The sequence below is a fragment of the Giraffa tippelskirchi genome, chromosome 1 (assembly GCF_054371585.1).
Source record: "Giraffa tippelskirchi isolate mGirTip1 chromosome 1, T2T-mGirTip1v1.2.pri, whole genome shotgun sequence".
NCBI lineage: Eukaryota > Metazoa > Chordata > Mammalia > Artiodactyla > Giraffidae > Giraffa > Giraffa tippelskirchi.
In genome coordinates this window covers 146,111,482-146,129,033 of record NC_137275.1, presented here as the reverse complement: position 1 = coordinate 146,129,033, position 17,552 = coordinate 146,111,482, and positions in this window count along the sequence as shown.

Genomic DNA, 17,552 nt, shown 5'->3' with positions numbered 1-17,552 from the left:
GCCTTCTGTCATCCTGATAAAACCTGGGTTTCACCTGGGGCACATTTGAGCTCTATTTATTGCCTGGTAAAATGAGATATTTCAATACTGCTGCTTATAAACATATGACTTAAAACTGACCTGCATGTTCAACTCCGTGTATGGAATCTGCTCTGGTCCATTGAGGAAGTAAAACAGTTGTTGTTGTTTAGTCGCTGAGTTGTGTCCGACTCTTTGCGACCCCATGGACTGTAGCCCACCAGGCTCCTCTGTCCATGGAATTCTCCAGGCAAGAATACTGGAGTGGATTGCCATTTCCTTCTCCAGGGGATCTTCCTGACTGAGGGATCAAATCCTCATCTCTTGCTTGGTAGGCAGATTCTTTACCACTGAGCCACCTGGGAAGCCCAAGAAAACCAGTGCAGGAGGGAAATAAGTCAGAACTGAATTGTAATAGACCACATCATACAAATTATACATTCAGATCACATTTTCAAGGAAAAACTTCAACACAAACACAGTATTTAATAAGACTCATGTGATTATCAGGAAAGCAACTATTGAAGAACATAAGATCAAAAACTCAAATTTTAAATGCCTTTGAAAAAAGCTATTTACTAGGAACTGTGTTGCAGGAGAGGAAGGAGGGTAGCACTCAGTAGTAAGAATATCATTAAAACAATTGTTGTCGTTGTTCAGTTGCCAAGTCGTGTCTGACTCTTCCCGACCCCATGAACTGCAGCACACCAGGCTTCCCTGTCCCTCACTATCTCCCAGAGTTTGCTCAAGTTCATTTCCATTGAATCAGTGATGCCATCCAACCATCTCATCCTCTGCACCCTCTTTTCCTTTCATCTTTCCCAGCATCAGGGTCTTTTCCAATGAGTCAGCTCTTTGCATCAGGTGGCCAAAGTATTAGAGCTTCAGCTTCAGCATCAGTCCTTTCAAAGAGTATTCAGGATTAATTTCCTTTAGGATTGACTGGTTTGATGTCCTTGCAGTCCAAGGGACTCTCAAGAGTCTTCTCCAACTCCACAATTCAGAACATCAATTTTTCAGTGCTCAGCCTTCTTTATGGTCCAACTCTCACATTCATACGTGACTACTGGAAAAACCATAGCTTTGACTATACAGACCTTTGTTGGCAAAGTGATATCTCTGCTTTTTAATACATTGTCTAGATTTGTCACAGCTTTCCTTCTAAGGAACAAGTGTCTTTTAATTTCAGGGCTGCAGTCACAGTCTGCAGTGATTTTGTAGCCCAGGAAAATAAAATGTGTCATTGCTTCCACTTTTCCCCCGTCTATTTGCCATGATATGATGGGCCCAGATGTCATGATCTTAGTTTTTTGAATGTTGAGTTTTAAGCCAACTTTTTCACTCTCCTCTTTACCCTCATCAAGAAGCTCTTTAGTTTCTCTTTGCTTTCAGGGTGTCATCTGCATATCTGAGGGTATTGATATTTCTCCCTGGAATCTTGATTCCAGCTTGTGCTCATCCAGCCCAGCATTTTGTATAATGTACTCTGAATAGAAGTTAAATAAGAAGAGCGACAACACATAGCCTGGATGTCCTCCTTTTCCAGTTTGGAACCAGTCTGTTGTTCCATGCCCAGTTCTAACTGTTGCTTCTTGACCTGTATACAGGTTTCTCAGGAGGCAGATCAAGTGGTCTGGTATTCCCTTTTCTTTAAGAATTTTCCACAGTTTGTTGTGATCCACACAGTCATAGGCTTTCAGGTAGTCAATGAAACAGGTGTTTTTTTGTGAAATATGTCATATTACTCAGTCATAAAAAAGAACTAAATATATGACATATGAATTTTCCTGGTGGCTCAGACAGTAAACATTTTGCCTGCAATGCAGGAGACCCAGGTTTGATGCCTGGGTCAGGAAGATCCCTGGAGAAGGGAATGGCAACCCACTCCAATATTCTTCCCTGGAGAATTCCATGGACAGAGGAGCCTTGTGGGCTACAGTCCATGAGGTCGCAAAGTGTCAGACACAATTGAGGGACTAACACTTTCACTGTTCACTTTAATATGACATATACACACTACTACATATAAAATAGGTAACTAATAAGGACCTTTGTATAGCACAGGGAACTCTACTAAGTACTCTGTAATGACCTATATTGGAAAAGAGTCTAGAAAAGAATGAATATATGTAGGTAGTGCTAATGGTAAAGAATCCACCTGCCAATGCAGGAGACAAAAGAGACACGGGTTCGATCTCTGGGTTGGTAAGATCCCCTGGAGCAGGGCATGGCAACCCACTCCAGTATTCTTGCCTGGAGAATCCCATAGACAGAGGATCTTAGCAGACTGTGGTCCATGGGGTCGAAAAGAGTTAGACACATAGCTGATTCATTTTCCTATACATCTGAAACTAACACAACATTGTAAATCAATTATACTCCAATAAAATTTTTGTGAAAAACAAAAAGGTATGTTGGTATTTAGGGGTATAGCATGAATTCTGAAAACAGCCCCTGATATGATAATGTGTTGGGAGAGACAGATCGGTCAAGTGGAAGGCACAGGTGCTTAATTAGGGGTGGACGAAAGAATCACCCCGATACAGCGCCGGGGGAGAGAAGGACTACCCCTGAGGAAATCAGCCAAGGCTTCACAGAGGGAATATCGATTAAGTGGAACTTTGCATTGTCTCTACAAAAGAGAAAAAGTGAGGGGAAGGCATTCCAAGCAGGAGGCTCTGAGATCAAAGGCTCTGAAGCCAGAAAGCAGATATTTGGGCTGCAACCCGAAGTTGTAGTGTGGTTGGTGAGAAGTGAGAACGTGTAGTAACAGGCAGCCATTGGCATATTTAAACAGTCGAGTGAAAGAGAAGGGCTGCATCTGAAACAGATCCAGGTGGCTTGGAGGAAGGGAGATGGAGTCGGGTTAGGAAGCTGAGTAATATTGTGGTGAAATAGCAAAAGCTCTAATTGAGGCAAAATGAGTGAATGTGGAGGGAAGAGGAGGGGTTAATGCAAAATGACTGTGACAACCTCCAAAGAAAAGAACTTACTGGGCAGGGTGGAGATGGGGGAGGCTGGTGAGAGATGGGTCAGGGAGGAGGCTACAGTTTCTACAGCAATGATGGTATCCCAAGTTTCTGGGAAAATATCTGTTGTTGCTGGAGAAACTATCTAATCCTAAATTTTCTTTCTGTTTTTTTTGGCAGAGTTCATCATTTTAAATAGAAAATAAATTAATGTAAATTTGAAGGCAAGTGAAAAAAGAAAGACTTTTATGATGGAGATAATTATAATATTTATAGAAAGAGCTTCCCTTGTCGCTCAGATGATAATCTGCCTGAAATGCAGGAGACCTGGGTTCGATCCCTGGGTTGGGAAGATCCCTGGGGGAGGACATGGCAACCCACTCCAATATTCTTGCCTGGAGAATCCGCATGGACAGAGGAACCTGGTGGCCTACAGTGCATGGAGTCACTCATGACTGAGCTACTAGAGTGACTAAGCACAATAGAAAGAGAAGTGTGGGTCTTTATTCATGCTAAATTGGGACTGTTTGAAGCCTTGGGCCTTCCACAGTCATCTTTGAAAGAGACATGGGAAAAAAAAGAAAAAGACATGGGGATCTTTTTTTTTTTTTTTTACTCTTTTCTGATAGACTATTATTGAAAGTCCAAACTCCATCAGTCCCACTGGTCAAACTTAAATTTCTTGACATAGAAGTCTTTCTGTAGTTGCTTTCTAGTAATAAAGTGAGTGATGGAATTTTTAAGAAAACATTTTATGGCTCTGCGTTAGATGAATTTTTCCATCAGGGTATACATAATGACTTTGGAGCAAGCTAAAACAATGTATTAAATAAAACCCTGTGGAAGAAAAAATAATTATAAAGAATTCCCACCCAAAATGCTGGAATGACTATAATGGTAGAATTCTGTGTTGTATTTCACTATCTGTTTAATAATTAAAGGTCCCTTTTAATAACCAGAAGTTGCCTTTTCAAGCACATTATTCTAGGGTTGTAAGAATTCCATTGGTAGAGAGCAATAACTTTTTCCCAAAGGAGAGAAATATTCAAAAGGGAAGTGCTCTTGGCCTAAGAATCAGTCAAGTAAATGCAGATAGGAGGATGGTTCTGGTTGGAGCAAGGATTTCCTGAAGTAGGGATCACCTCCTGGAAAGCTGACCAAGAATCAAGACGTCCAGATAGATACAAGTTTTGGCTATGGGTTTTGAAATCGTGCAGAGTTAAGTGTGGGCCCCTGTTGTGCCACATGCTGGCTGTGTGTTCTCAGGCAACAAACTTCAGTGTTTGGACCTCATTTTCCTTCTCTCTTAGATATGGGTGATAAAATCTGCCTAATGGGAATACTGTCAAAACTATTTAATTAAACGAGGTAACCTGTCCCCATTGCTTTGTAAGTTGGAAAGCCTTGTACAGTTGTAATTATTATAGTTTTAGAACTTTCTCAAGATAAAACCAAGTTGTGTTTATGTATGTATCTTGCAGTGTTTTTTTAGATTGTTATCTCCCTCAGTATGTCTCCTTTATCCACATCGCCAGCAGTAAACACGTTTAAGGCTGGGTGTGCTAAGTTTAGGGAACAATGAGAATGAGAAAGCTCCAGGTTTGTGTAATTTGCTTTGCCAGATGAGTTGCTTGCAATTTTTGACACAATGAGGAGCCTCCCTTTCTAAAACTGGTGCGCCTCCGTGGGGTCTGGCTACTGAGATGAACCATAGCTTCTGCTGTGCTGTTCTAGCTGTGGAAAGTCAGCTTTGAGGGCAAGTTTTCTTGTATTGTAAGTGTTCTCAAAATACCTGGATGAGGAAGGAAGCACTGAAGAGACAAAGTAAGTCAGTTCTAGGAGTCCCGGAGAAAATAAGGAGGGCAGAGTGTGCTTTTTGTAGCATATCTATGAACTCCTGCTGGAACATTCACGTTTCAGGGAGATGATTTAGTTTAAAGCAGATCTTATCCAGAGTGGCTAAATTGTCAAGATCTAAATAACATTGCCTTGGATGGATTATACTATCATCATGAGCCTTTTATGGTGTGTTTGTAACATAGAGTACGTGTGAGTGTGTATATGTGCATATACAGGGAAGACTGCTGCTAAGTCACTTCAGTCATGTCTGACTCTGTGTGACCCCATAGATGGCAGCCCACCAGGCTCTGCTGTCCTCTGCTGTCCCTGGGATTCTCCAGGCAAGAACACTGGAGTGGGTTGCTGTTTCCTTCTCCAATGCATAAAAGTGAAAAGTGAAAGTGAAGTCGCTCAGTTGTGTCCAACTCTTCGTGGCTCCATGGACTGCAGCCTACCAGGCTCCTCCATCCATGGGATTTTCCAGGCAAGAGTACTGGAGTGGGTTGCCATTGCCTTCTCCGACAGGGAAGACTAAGAAGACATTAATGAGAAAACATCTAGAGACATGGGTCCTACTCTGATATCTGTCCCTAAAGAACTATTAAATTAATGCAAAAGTAATTGCAGTTTTGCGTTATTGAATTTTGCCATTTGATATTGGAATACAGTCTTCAATAAATGTGGTTATATTATTTTAGTGTGCATTTTTTTACTCTAAGTTTTTTTTTTTTGCTATTGACTCATTACTTATTGTTTAATTTATATTTATTTTAAACTAGGGAAATGATTCCCTGGTGGCTCAGAAGGTAAAGCATCTGCCTGCAATGCGGGAGACCTGGGTTCAATCCCTGGGTCGGGAAGATCCCTTGGAGAAGGAAATGCCAACCCACTCCAGTACTCTTCCTGGAAAATCACATGGACAGAGGAGCCTGGCAGGCTACAGCCCATGGGGTTGCAAAGAGTCGGACACAACTGAGCGACTTCAGGGAAATAAAGCAAATTTGAGTGCTTTTCTTATTTGAGTTTAAAATGTGTCATAAAGTAGTGGAGACAATTTGCAACATCAACAAGGCATTTATCCCAGAAACTGCTAGCAAACATACAGTGCAGTGGTGGTTCAAGAGTTTTGCAAAGCGGATGAGAGCCTTGAAGATGAGGAACACACTGGTCAACCATCGAAAGTTGACAATGGCCAATTGAGAGCAACCATCGAAGCTGATCTTCTAAAACTACATGAGAAGTTGCTGAAGAACTCAACATCAATCATTCTGTGGTTGTTTGGCACTGGAAGCAAATTGGAAAGGTGAAAAAGCTCGATAAGTGGGTGCATCATGAGCTGACTGCAAATAAAAAAAATTGTCTTAAAGTGTTGTCCTTTTATTCTATGCAACAACAATGAACCATTTCTCAACAGGATTGTGACATGCGACGAAAAGTGGATTTTATATGACAACCAGCAATGACCAGCTCAGTGGTTGGACTGAGAAGAAACTCCAAAGCACTTCCCACAACCAAACTTGCACCAAAATAAGGTCATGGTCACTGTTTGGTAGTCTGCTGCCCGTCTGACCCACTACAGCTTTCTGAGTCCCAGTGAAATCATTACATCTGAAAAGTATGCTCAGCAAATTGATGAGATACACTGAAACTGCAATGCCTACAAGCTGGTCTTGGTCAACAAATGGGCCCAATTCTTCTCCATGACTGTGCCGACTGCACATCACACAACCAACACTTCAAAAGTTGGACAAATTGGGTATGAAGTTTTGCCTCATCCACCATATTCACCTGACCTCTTGCCAATAGACTACCACTTTTTCAAGCATTTTGACAACTTTTTGCAGAGAAAATGCTTCCACAACCAGAAGGAGGCAGGAAATGCTTCCTAAGAGTTTGTTGAATCCTGAAGCATGGATTTTTATGCTACAGGAATGAACTTATTTCTCATTGGCAAAAATGTGTTGCTTGTGATGTTTCCTATTTTGATGAATAAAGATATGTTTGAGCCTGGTTATAATGATTTAAAATTCATGGTCCCAAACTGCAATTACATTTGCAACAACCTGATATGAAACCGTGGCAGAAATCATCTCACCTGTTTGAATCTCATTGCTTTCCTTTGGAAGAAAATGGGCAGAATATCATGCTCTAACATCCTATGGTCTTGTGACCAACCAACTCACTGATTGACTTAACAGACTTTGGACTTTATAGTATTTTCATTTTAGGTGCAGTGTTTAAAGGGCAAGCTTTTGTCAGCCTGGTTTGTGTGTTCATTGTTGAGGCAGCATATTCTATTCCTAAGTCAGTATTAGGTTCTGTCCTTTGTCTCCCAAGGCAACAGAAGGCACATGGGGCAGACTTATGGGCCCTGAGGTTAAAGCAATTGAAACAAACACCAGTTCCCACCTTTGGAGAAAATGATAGACCTCTCTCTCCTCTCCATGTAGCCAGCTAGAGGCAGCATTGTGGTGTCCAGCAACCCAACTACACAGGTGTGATCAATGCCTCCTCCAGGTAGCCCTCCATCTCCAGGTTGGTGGCTTTCCCTTAGTGAACACACCTCTCACTGGATTAGAAAAGTAATTCTTGTCCTGGCTATTGTTGGAAAATTCCTCATGATAGCTGCCAAAAACATATTCCACATATCAGACATCTCTGTCAACTTTTGTTACTGTCACTGTCTCCAGTGGGTGTTACTGAGCAAGGACCTACTACTACTTCAAACTTAGGTGATTGGGCAGATTCTTCATCCCCACAAATGGCTGTGCAGCTATAGGCAAGTGTCTTAACCTTTCTGAGTAGCCATCTTCTACTTAGGAAAGAGGATAGTAGTACTTCTCAGGACTTTGGCTGGGTTTAAATAAAACAATGTATTGATGTCACCCAGCTTGGCTCCTGACACAGAGTAAGCAAAGTCAGTAAGTAGCTTACTTTGTAGGATAGAGGATGCAGAGAACTATTCCTATAGCTCCTAGGACCAAGGGTTCCAGGGCTCCAGCTTGTTTTTTCCTGCCTGTAGTATCTTCCACAGTTGAGTTATAGGATGAATCTGGAGCAGACCATTGCTTCTGTTCCCTGCTCTACACACACAACTCACTTAAAACATGAAGACATTGGATGCCAAACATCACCCATGTTTCTTGTCTCCAATGTAATTTCTTGAAGTTTCTTGATGTCTTTGTCTTTGCTTCCAAAGGACAAAGAAGAAGTAAGTAGGTCAGGAAACTGTGAAATTGATCTAGGCTCTTTTACCCTAATTACACATGCTCTGTTTTCTTTAAAACTTACAAAAAGCAAAACAGGCAGAAATTGTTTTGTCTCTAACTCCTATTTCCCCTCTTTGATGAGCAAGGAGGGGGTGTGTTCCAAGTCCTCACTGTAGAACTGAGGAGGCAGCTCAGGTGAGAGTTTTAAACCTCTAATCTCTAAGCTGAAATGTGTCTGGAAGGATAAATGTGGCCCTTAGAATAGACCTCCTGTGCTGTGTTCTCTCTAGGCTGGAACTGCAGTGATTTCCACCGTGGGGGCAAACCTATGGTGAAATCTCAGGATGGCCTTATTATGGAATGTAACTCTTCTTCCTCTTCTAGACTTAAGCTAAGAGTTAGGATGTCATCTTATAGCACAGCACAGCCCTCATACTAGCAGACTGCTAGAGTTGTTTTCTGCCCTACTTGCTGCTGATAGAACCATAATCCAGGGTGTTAACAAATGGCCCAACCCTAGTTAACTTCTTTTGCAGTGGTTCTTTATATAACCTTGAGAAGCAGGTTGGATCCTTAAGCGTGGTTCTGAGAAACCTATTCATCACAGTTGTTTGGTGGGGGATTGAGTTGGGAGCAAGGAGAGGAAGTACCAAGTTAGAAAGCCAAACTGGTAATGCTTGTGAGGCTGCATGCACATTTATATTGGCTATGATTAAAAAAAAAAAAAAAGTAAATAACAAGTTGGTGTGACTTGCTTTTGCTTTCTCCTGACTAAACAGGTATGTTTTTATGTGCAAGTTTTATTTTTTTTTCTCCCATAATTTGAAGAGTGAATGGCTTCCCAAACATTCAAAAGAAAAGCATGACTCAAGAGGAAGAGGAGAGGATTGAGGATTGGGAATTATGGGTTGTGTTTAGTCTCACTATTGATTTAACCTCTGAGAAAGTTACTTAACCTCTTGTTCTCAAGAACTCTTCTCCACCTCTTGTATAATAATTCTTGACTAACAGATGTTTTAACAACAACATTAAAAAAAAATTGGCAAGGCAGTCGGCTGACTTCAAATCGATTGGCCCTTTCTGCAGGCACAGCTCAGAACCATCAGACTTTAAAAGTAATGACATGACAAGACTCAGAGCTGATGCTGGGTTTTCCAACTTTCTCTATAAAATCTGTGCTGATTTGTAGTACATTATGCTTCCTTTTCAAAAACCATGAGCATCAGGAATGTACTTATGTTTTATTGTGACATGTCCCTTTTTCCGGGGCTTCCCTGATGGCTCACACAGTAAAGAATCCATCTGCAATGCAGGAGATCCAGTTCACTATCTGGATCAGGAAGATCCCACGGGGAAGAGAACAGCTACCCTCTCCAGTATTCTTGCCTAGAGAACTCCATGAACAGAGGAACCTGGTGGGTACAGTCATGATGTCACGAAGAGTCATACATGACAGAGCGACTAACGCGTGATGTGACATGTCCCTTCTTCCTCAGTCTCCTATGAGGCAAACAATAATAGGAAAGATTTCGTGAGTGGCCTTCTATGTGCCAAGAGTCCCTCTAATGGTATCATATTCAGCAGTCCATCCCAGCTTCATAAACGACCTATAAAGTAGGTGGGGCTGAGGAAACTGAGACACAGAAGAGAGATGATTTGCCAAAGTTCCTCAGCGAGCAAGATACAGTGCTAGAATCTGAAACAAGAAGGTATGGAATCTATAGACTCATCTGTGATTCTGTACTGGCTCTCTGAAAAGAGAGTGGCCTTCAACAAGAAGTCACAACAGAGTCTCATCACAAAGCCACCCTCCTAGCAAGTGACCAAGGCCATGTGTACATGCTATAGTTAGTATATAAAAGGGTGAAAAATTATAGACTTCAGAATGAGGTAGGCATGGGTTCAAATCCTGCCCCAGCCAGCTTTTACCCTGATCTGTCTGAGCATTCGGAGAAGGAAACGGCAACCCACTCCAAGTGCTCTTGCCTGGAAAATCCCATGGATGGTGGAACCTGGTAGGCTACAGTCCATGGGGTCGCAGAGAGTTGGACATGACTGAGCAACTTCACTTTCACTTTCTGAGCATCAGTTTTCTAGTCTATAAAATTGGGTGAATAATGTTTACTTTTGGTATGACTTTGAAGACTACAATGAGCTGGGGTACAAAAAGCGCTGGTTTGGGTTCTGGAGTCCAGGAGAACTCAGTAAATACTAGCTGGAATGAGAATGATGATGGTATGCAGGGTAAAGTCTCACTTTGATCTGGACTGGATAGGACAGAGCCTGATAAAGTAGGGCTCATTGAAGCTGATCAAGCTTGCAATTACAGGGATTAATGCCCTCTCCACTGCCATCTAGGAGAATGGAGCCAGAGTCACAAGGACACACTCATCATTGTAATACTCATGTTTGGCATGTTCCCTGTAAGGGGAATGCTTCGAGGGACCCCCCCTGGGGCCCCCAAAGCAAGTTTTCTTCTCCTTTACTTAGCAATTACTTATGAGCTCGGGTCAGCTGGCTCTAATGGAAGGATTTTTTGTTTGTTTGTTTGTTTCTTTTAATTAATTTATTTTTTATAATTGGAGGTTAATTACTTTACAGTATTGTGCTGGTTTTTGCTATACATTGACGTGAATCAGCTGCGGGTATATATGAAAAGATTTTAAAGAGCCAGTTTTCAGCTTCTGCTTCTCTTCAACCTGAGTCCATCTTCCTTTCCCACAGTCAGTAGCTTTCACTTTATTTTTTATGGTGGTGGTGGGGGAGGTAAGGGCTGGGGAAGGAGGACTGTGTTGCTTAGCAGCGAGTCTCAGAGCTGCCCTCAGCCTTTGTGTTTTTTCAAACCACGGATTTTGTCGGTTTGTCCAATGGAATCATATTGGCGTTCTTCCTTGTCCAAAGCCCATGGGTCAAGTGGAGGCGTGTGCATGCTTTATAGAAGGGTCCCCATTCCTGCCTGGAGGATGTTTGCTGCTGGGTTTATTTAACAGACACTTAATGCTGCAAATTCTCCAGTGCAAATCACCTTTTATTTCTTTTATCCCTGGCAATAATGAAGGGCTGAACTGAAGCTTCAATAATTCTTTCAATGAATCCATGAAGCCGACTCTTTCATTATGGATGTTAGAGGGATGAAAATAACCCACACAAAGCCATGTTTCCTTCACAAAGTTTTAAAAGAAGCGAGGGAACTGCCAATGAGGGAACAGTTAATTTTGTTTCTGTAGGAAAATGGGGAGGGGTGGATGAAATATGTTTCAGGACTTTCAAAAAGATTTCTGGTGGGAACATTTAACAGCTGAGTAAAACATTCCCTGGGGAAAGACCGTGCTGTTTGGATCTGTGTTCTTCCTGCCTTTGAAAGCTAGAACTTATGACAGAGACAAATTTTGAGAATGGTGTTTCTGTAAAGGCTGTGGAAGCCACTTAACATGTCATAATATTGTCTATTTCTTTATGGCTAAACCTATGCAAGTTGGCTATTTAAACCATCTTTCTCCTATTTCAATGCCCCTTTCATTTTTTCTACTGTTTTCTTACTCCTAGAGTGCTTTCCCATTATTTAGTTTATTTTTAGTTGAATAAAAACCTAATTTTTCTTGGTTATCTATTATATACATATATAGTAGTGTGCATAAAATAGATAACTAACAAGGACCTACTGTATAGCACAGGGAACTATACTCAATTCTTTGTAGTAACCTATAAGGGAAAACAATCTGAAAAAGTAATATGTATATCTAAAAAAGTAGATGTATATATGTATATATAACTGAATCACTTTGTCTTAAACTTAAAACTCATGCAACATTATAAATCAAACCTACTTCAATTTTTAAAATCTAAAGAAAAAAAGCAACAAAAACTCTTGCCAACTTACAAGCTTTTTTAGAAGAAGAGAATTTAAAAATTTTCATTTGAATGAGAGAATTAAGATTTACAGAAATGGAATGCCTGGCACAGAATCACCTAACCTGGACTGGTACCTGAACATCTTTCATTTAGTCAGTGTGCTTTTCATGATACCAGGCTGAGGATGTTCTGTTTGGTTAAAAACAATGGGGCTTTGGTGGTGTTACAGAGAAACGAACTGTGTGACTCAGTAAAATGGCGAAAGATATGCCCCCTGCAATTATCTGGAGCTGTCAGAATGTCAGCAGGCAGGCCTACGGAAGTAGCAAACCCATGGGAAACAGAGTCCCGACAGAGACTGTGGGCACTGCTGTTTGAGTTGGGAAGGAAAGGAGCCTCATTCTGGCTGAGGGTCGGCAATGCTATGTATGCTATTTAGGTGTAACCCAGGAATTCTAATTAAAGACGTGAAACCAGTCTGAGTGGTATGTATGTGTTAAAAGTAGACTGCTGAAGACAGAAAAGATGCCAGAAGCCAAAAGAGAGAAACCATAAAGGTGTAGAAGTATCAAGAGTTGAACCTTCTCAAATAAGGCTCCGTAGATACTGAACACCTATGACCACCATTTGTTGTCAGTTCTCTGAGGACCATGCAGTAGTTTACTTTAGTCATCTCTACATCTGCTGAGCCCCAGTTTCTTTGTAAATGGCTCATGTTAATGACTCCTAATACTTTACAAACTCAAAAGCATTTTAATCATCATGTTGGTTTTATTTATTAATTCATCAATAAACACATATAACCTACAAAATCCATTCATTCTTCTGATATTAAATTTCACTATTAGGATACTGGAACAATTGGATGTCCATATGGACTTCCCAGGTGGCGCCAGTGGTAAAGAACCCACCTGCCAATGCAGGAGACATAAGAGATGCATGTTCGATCCCTGGGTCAGGAAGAGCCCCTGGAGGAGGAAATGGCAACACAATTCAGTATTCTTGCCTAGAGAATCCCATGGGCAGAGGAGTCTGGCAGGTTATGGTCCATAGTATCACAAAGAGTTGAACATGAGTGAAGCAACTTGACATGCATGCAAAGTAAAATGACCCCATACACCATACATTTTTTGCAAAAATTAACTACAAAATGAATCATGGGCAAATATAAAATGCAAGACGCTACAACTTCTAGATTAAAACAGACAAGAAAGTTTTATGACCTTGTGTTTGATAATGATTTTATTGATATAACACACAAAAATATAAGCCATGAAAGAAAAACTTGATAAGTTAGCCTTTATTAAAATGAAAAACTTCAGCTCAATAAAAGAAACTCCTAAGAGGAAGCAACCTGAATGTCCATTGACAGAGGAATGGATAAAGAAGATGTAATGTGTGTGTGTGTCACAAATCACTGTGCTGTATATCTGAAACTAACACATTGTAGATCAACTATACTTCAGCTTTTAAAAAAGCCAAAAAATGGGAAAAAATTTGCAGAACACACACCTGATAAAGGACTTATGTCTCAAATATGCAAAGAGCACATAAAACTTAAATAGAGATCTTCCCAACCCAGGGATCAAACCTGGGTCTCCTGCATCGCTGGTAGCTTCTTTACCATCTGAGCTACCAGGGAAGCTCTAATAAGAAAACAAACAGATGGACAAAGAGTTCTGAATAGACAACTTACCAAAGAAGATATGCATAAGGCAGATAAGCATATTAAAAGACGTTCAATACTGTCATCAGCAAAAGACACATTAAAGCCAGTGTTAACCACTACATACTTGTTTTGTTGATGTTGTTCAGTCGCTAAGTCATGTCTGACTCTTTGCATGGATTGTAGCACACCAGGCTCCTCTGTCCTCCACTGTCTCCAGAGTTTGCTCAGATTCATGCCCATTGAGTCAGTGATGCTATCTAACAATCTCATCCTCTGCTGCCCCTTCTCCTTTTGCCTTCAGTCTTTCCCAGCATCAGGATCTTTTCCAATGAGCTGGTTCTTTGCATCAAGTGGCCAAAGTATTGGCACTTTAGCTTCAGCATCAGTCCTTCTAATGAATATTCAGGGTTGATTTCCTTTAGGATTGACTGGTTTGATCTTGAAGTCCAAGGGTCTCTCAAGAGTGTCTCTATTCTTCAATGCTAAGCCTTTTTTATAGTCCAACTCTCACATCCATACATGACTGCTGGAAAAACCATAGCTTTGACTATATGGACCTTTGTAGGCAAAGTGAAGTCTCTGCTTTTTAACATGCTGTCTGGATTTATCATAGCTTTCCTTCCAGGATCAAACATCTTTTAATTTCATGGCTGCAGTCACTGTCAAAGTGATTTTGGAGCTCAAGAAAATAAAGTCTGTCACTGTTTCCATTGTCTCCCCATCTATTTGCCATAAAGTGGGGGACTGGATGCCACAATCTATTTTTTAAATGTTGAGTTTTAAGCCATCTTTTTCACTCTCCTCTTTCACTTTTTCAAGAGGCTCTTTAGTTTCTCTTCACTTTCTGCCAGAAGGGTGGTGTCATCTGCATAACTGAGGTTATTGATATTTCTCCCAGCAATCTTGATTCCAACTTGTGCTTCATCCAGCGCAACATTTCTCATGATGTACTCTGCATATAAATGAAACCAGCAGGGTGACAATATGCAGCCTTGACATACTCCTTCTCAATTTGGAGCCAGTCCGTTGTTCCATGTCCAGTTCTAACTGTTGCTTCTTGACCTTCATATAGGTTTCTATATAAAATACAAAATTTATTGTGTAGATTTTTATGATGATAAAGAAAGTTCATTCTATTCCACAGCTCTAAGAGATTAACACCTCCCCATTCCCCATTTCTCCTTATAGATTCTCTTTGAGGGTAAGGATCTTTGAGTTATTTGCAGCTTTTAGCACACTGTTCTTCATATACTTATGTGCTCAGGAATATTTATTTAAGTAAATATTGCTTTGGTCAAAAATTGTTTTTATTTTTCTGTAACATTGTATGGAAAAACCCAGTGAATTTTTGACCAACCCCATATTATGCCTTAATTTCTAAGAAAACATTGTCATAAATTCAAATCTCAGCTCAACTACTGGGCAATGTATATAACCCCTCTGACAGATTCAACTATTGAATAAAAACAATAGCACTTAATTTGTCTTGCTCTTTTGTGAGGATTTGAAAAAGGTCTTAGAATAATTTAGACCAATTCCTAAGTTAGGATTCCAATAAATGGTCTTGAAGAAAGTAATGGCTGCATATTGGTAAACAGAGATTGGCAAAATATTTCGATTAATCAGGAAAAAAAAGGCTCAATAACCAGAACGAGAAAGATGGTGGGTTGTATGGTGTTGAGGGGGGATGACTCATCTTTCAGCACCTATTGAGCATAACCTTGGTTTCCATCGGACTATTGGTTGCTTGGGACAAGTTGCAGGCAGTCTACCAGCGTTATTGTAGAAGGACCATAATTGTTGGGAATTCTCTCTTCCTAGGTGTTGTTGACACTGGCAATGATAGCTGAGAAGTAGATGTACATGACCTTTTATGGGTCTTATTTTCACCGCCACCCAACAAGTGGAGTAGGACTTTATGTAGAGACTTTTGCAAATAGAATGGAGGCTCACTGCTATTTTTCATTGATACATCCCTATGATTGTTTTAAAAGACCAAGATAACCCAAGAAATTGTTATTTAGACACTCTTCCATTCTTCAGTGGGGCTTCAGGGATATACATTAGCAAGCCTGAGAGTGAACATGAGTGGTTTGTAGATCTCAGGACTTTGAGAGAACATTCTATTATACTTTGAGAGAACATTCCATTCCACTATTTTCTACAGATCCAAGGCAAGGAGCTTGTACCTCCATGTAGCAAATATCACTGTGTTTTGGGCATTTTGACATTTTGCTACTACTATAAATTAAGGAAATAGAAATTAAAACCAGTGAAGTACACCTTCCTACTATGGTATCTACAATTCTGTTTCTCCTACTAGACTGTTAGATCGGGAACAGGGACCATGTTGATTTTTGTGTCCACCTCCTTCAGCACCTAGCACAGTTCTTACAACATAGCAGAAGCTAAATCAATATTTGTTGAAATAAAATAAGGTAATAAAGGGCCAAAAGCTTTCTCACAAATGTAAAGAAGGCTTACAATCCTTAGAAGCATAGCAATGTTTTAACAATGGGAAACATGACAGACTTTTAGAGTTTAAAAAATTTAGTTTTAGAAGTAAATGAAGTGGGCTTTTTGAAACCAAAGGAAAGAAAGCTCACATTTTTTTCATGTCTACATAGTATAAATAAATGGAACATCCTCTTTTCAGTGTGAGTTTGAAAAAGAATGTTTATTTAGCATTCAGTCACCTACACTTCACTGACAGAACAAAAAGATGACTAACAGGGTACAGGAATTTATTTGGTATCTAAAACAAAAATGTCTTTTAAAGTCAAGATCAAATATTAAAGTTGAGTTAAATGGGAATCTGAAAAAATATAATTAAAATATGCAACACTTATAAAGAAGTAAGCAAAATGTTGAGGGTATCCTTGAGTTGTGTCTAGGAAAGACAAGAAGGACAAATCATAATATTCTAAGAAATCTTGCCTTTAATAAGTAAATGTTGAATTAATTTTATTGTTTCTGCTTTTTCCAGGGAATGGATAACAGTTGATAATTAGATTCCAGGCAATGAGGCTTTAAAAGTTAATAAGCAGGACCCTTAAATGACTCATTCATTAATCCTTCATTATTATCCATGTTATAATGAATAACACATTTAACAAATTATTAATATGCTCGAGAGGCACATTTAAATGCAAGAGTTTGGTGAAGCAATTTTCAAAACATGAAAACATTTTTATTAGTGATAAATTTGTCTAAATTTCAGTTGATCAAATGGAAGATAGGGTCTAAATCTACATACAATTTGAGTTTACCTTTTAGATTTTTTTCCCTCATCTACTCCTGCTTTAGTATTTGCTATAATCTGTAAAAGGAAAGAGCTTCCCTGGTGGCTTAGATGGTAAGGGATCCACCTGCAATGCAGGTGACCCAGGTTCAATCTATGGGTCAGGAAGATCACCTAGAGAAGTGAATGGCTATGCACTCCAGTATTCTTGCCTGGAGATTCCATGGACAGAGAAACCTGTTGGGTGACAGTCCATGGGGTCACAAAGTGTCAGACATGACTGAGCAACTAACACTTCACACTTCACTTCTAAAAGGAAAAGTATTCTATACTCATCTCACTGGGGCTTTCATTTTAGGTTTATTAAGCAACATGTTTCCGCTTGGAAGTATTGAAGGAGCAATGGGACTGAGTCTTTAAGAGTCTTGTGCTGTAGATAAATAGGTGAGTACTGATTCAGCAGACTTTGGAGACTAACTCCTCTGGGCCAGGATATTCTGCTAGGTGAGGACCTTGAAATGAACCAAATTATCCTCTCAGGAAGTTCATTGTCTGGTATGAAGACAAACTTGCCAAGATAGAATTGAGTTCAGTAAGACTGAACCAGTAGATTTCTATAGGTGGGCATGCAAATCAGATAGAACTGAAAGTGTGCAAGCAAAGAGGAGCTGATGATTACAGTGTATCTGGACTGCCACAAGCCATTCAGTGTTGCTGGAGCATTAAAAACAAGAAATAAAGGATTGGAAAAGAGG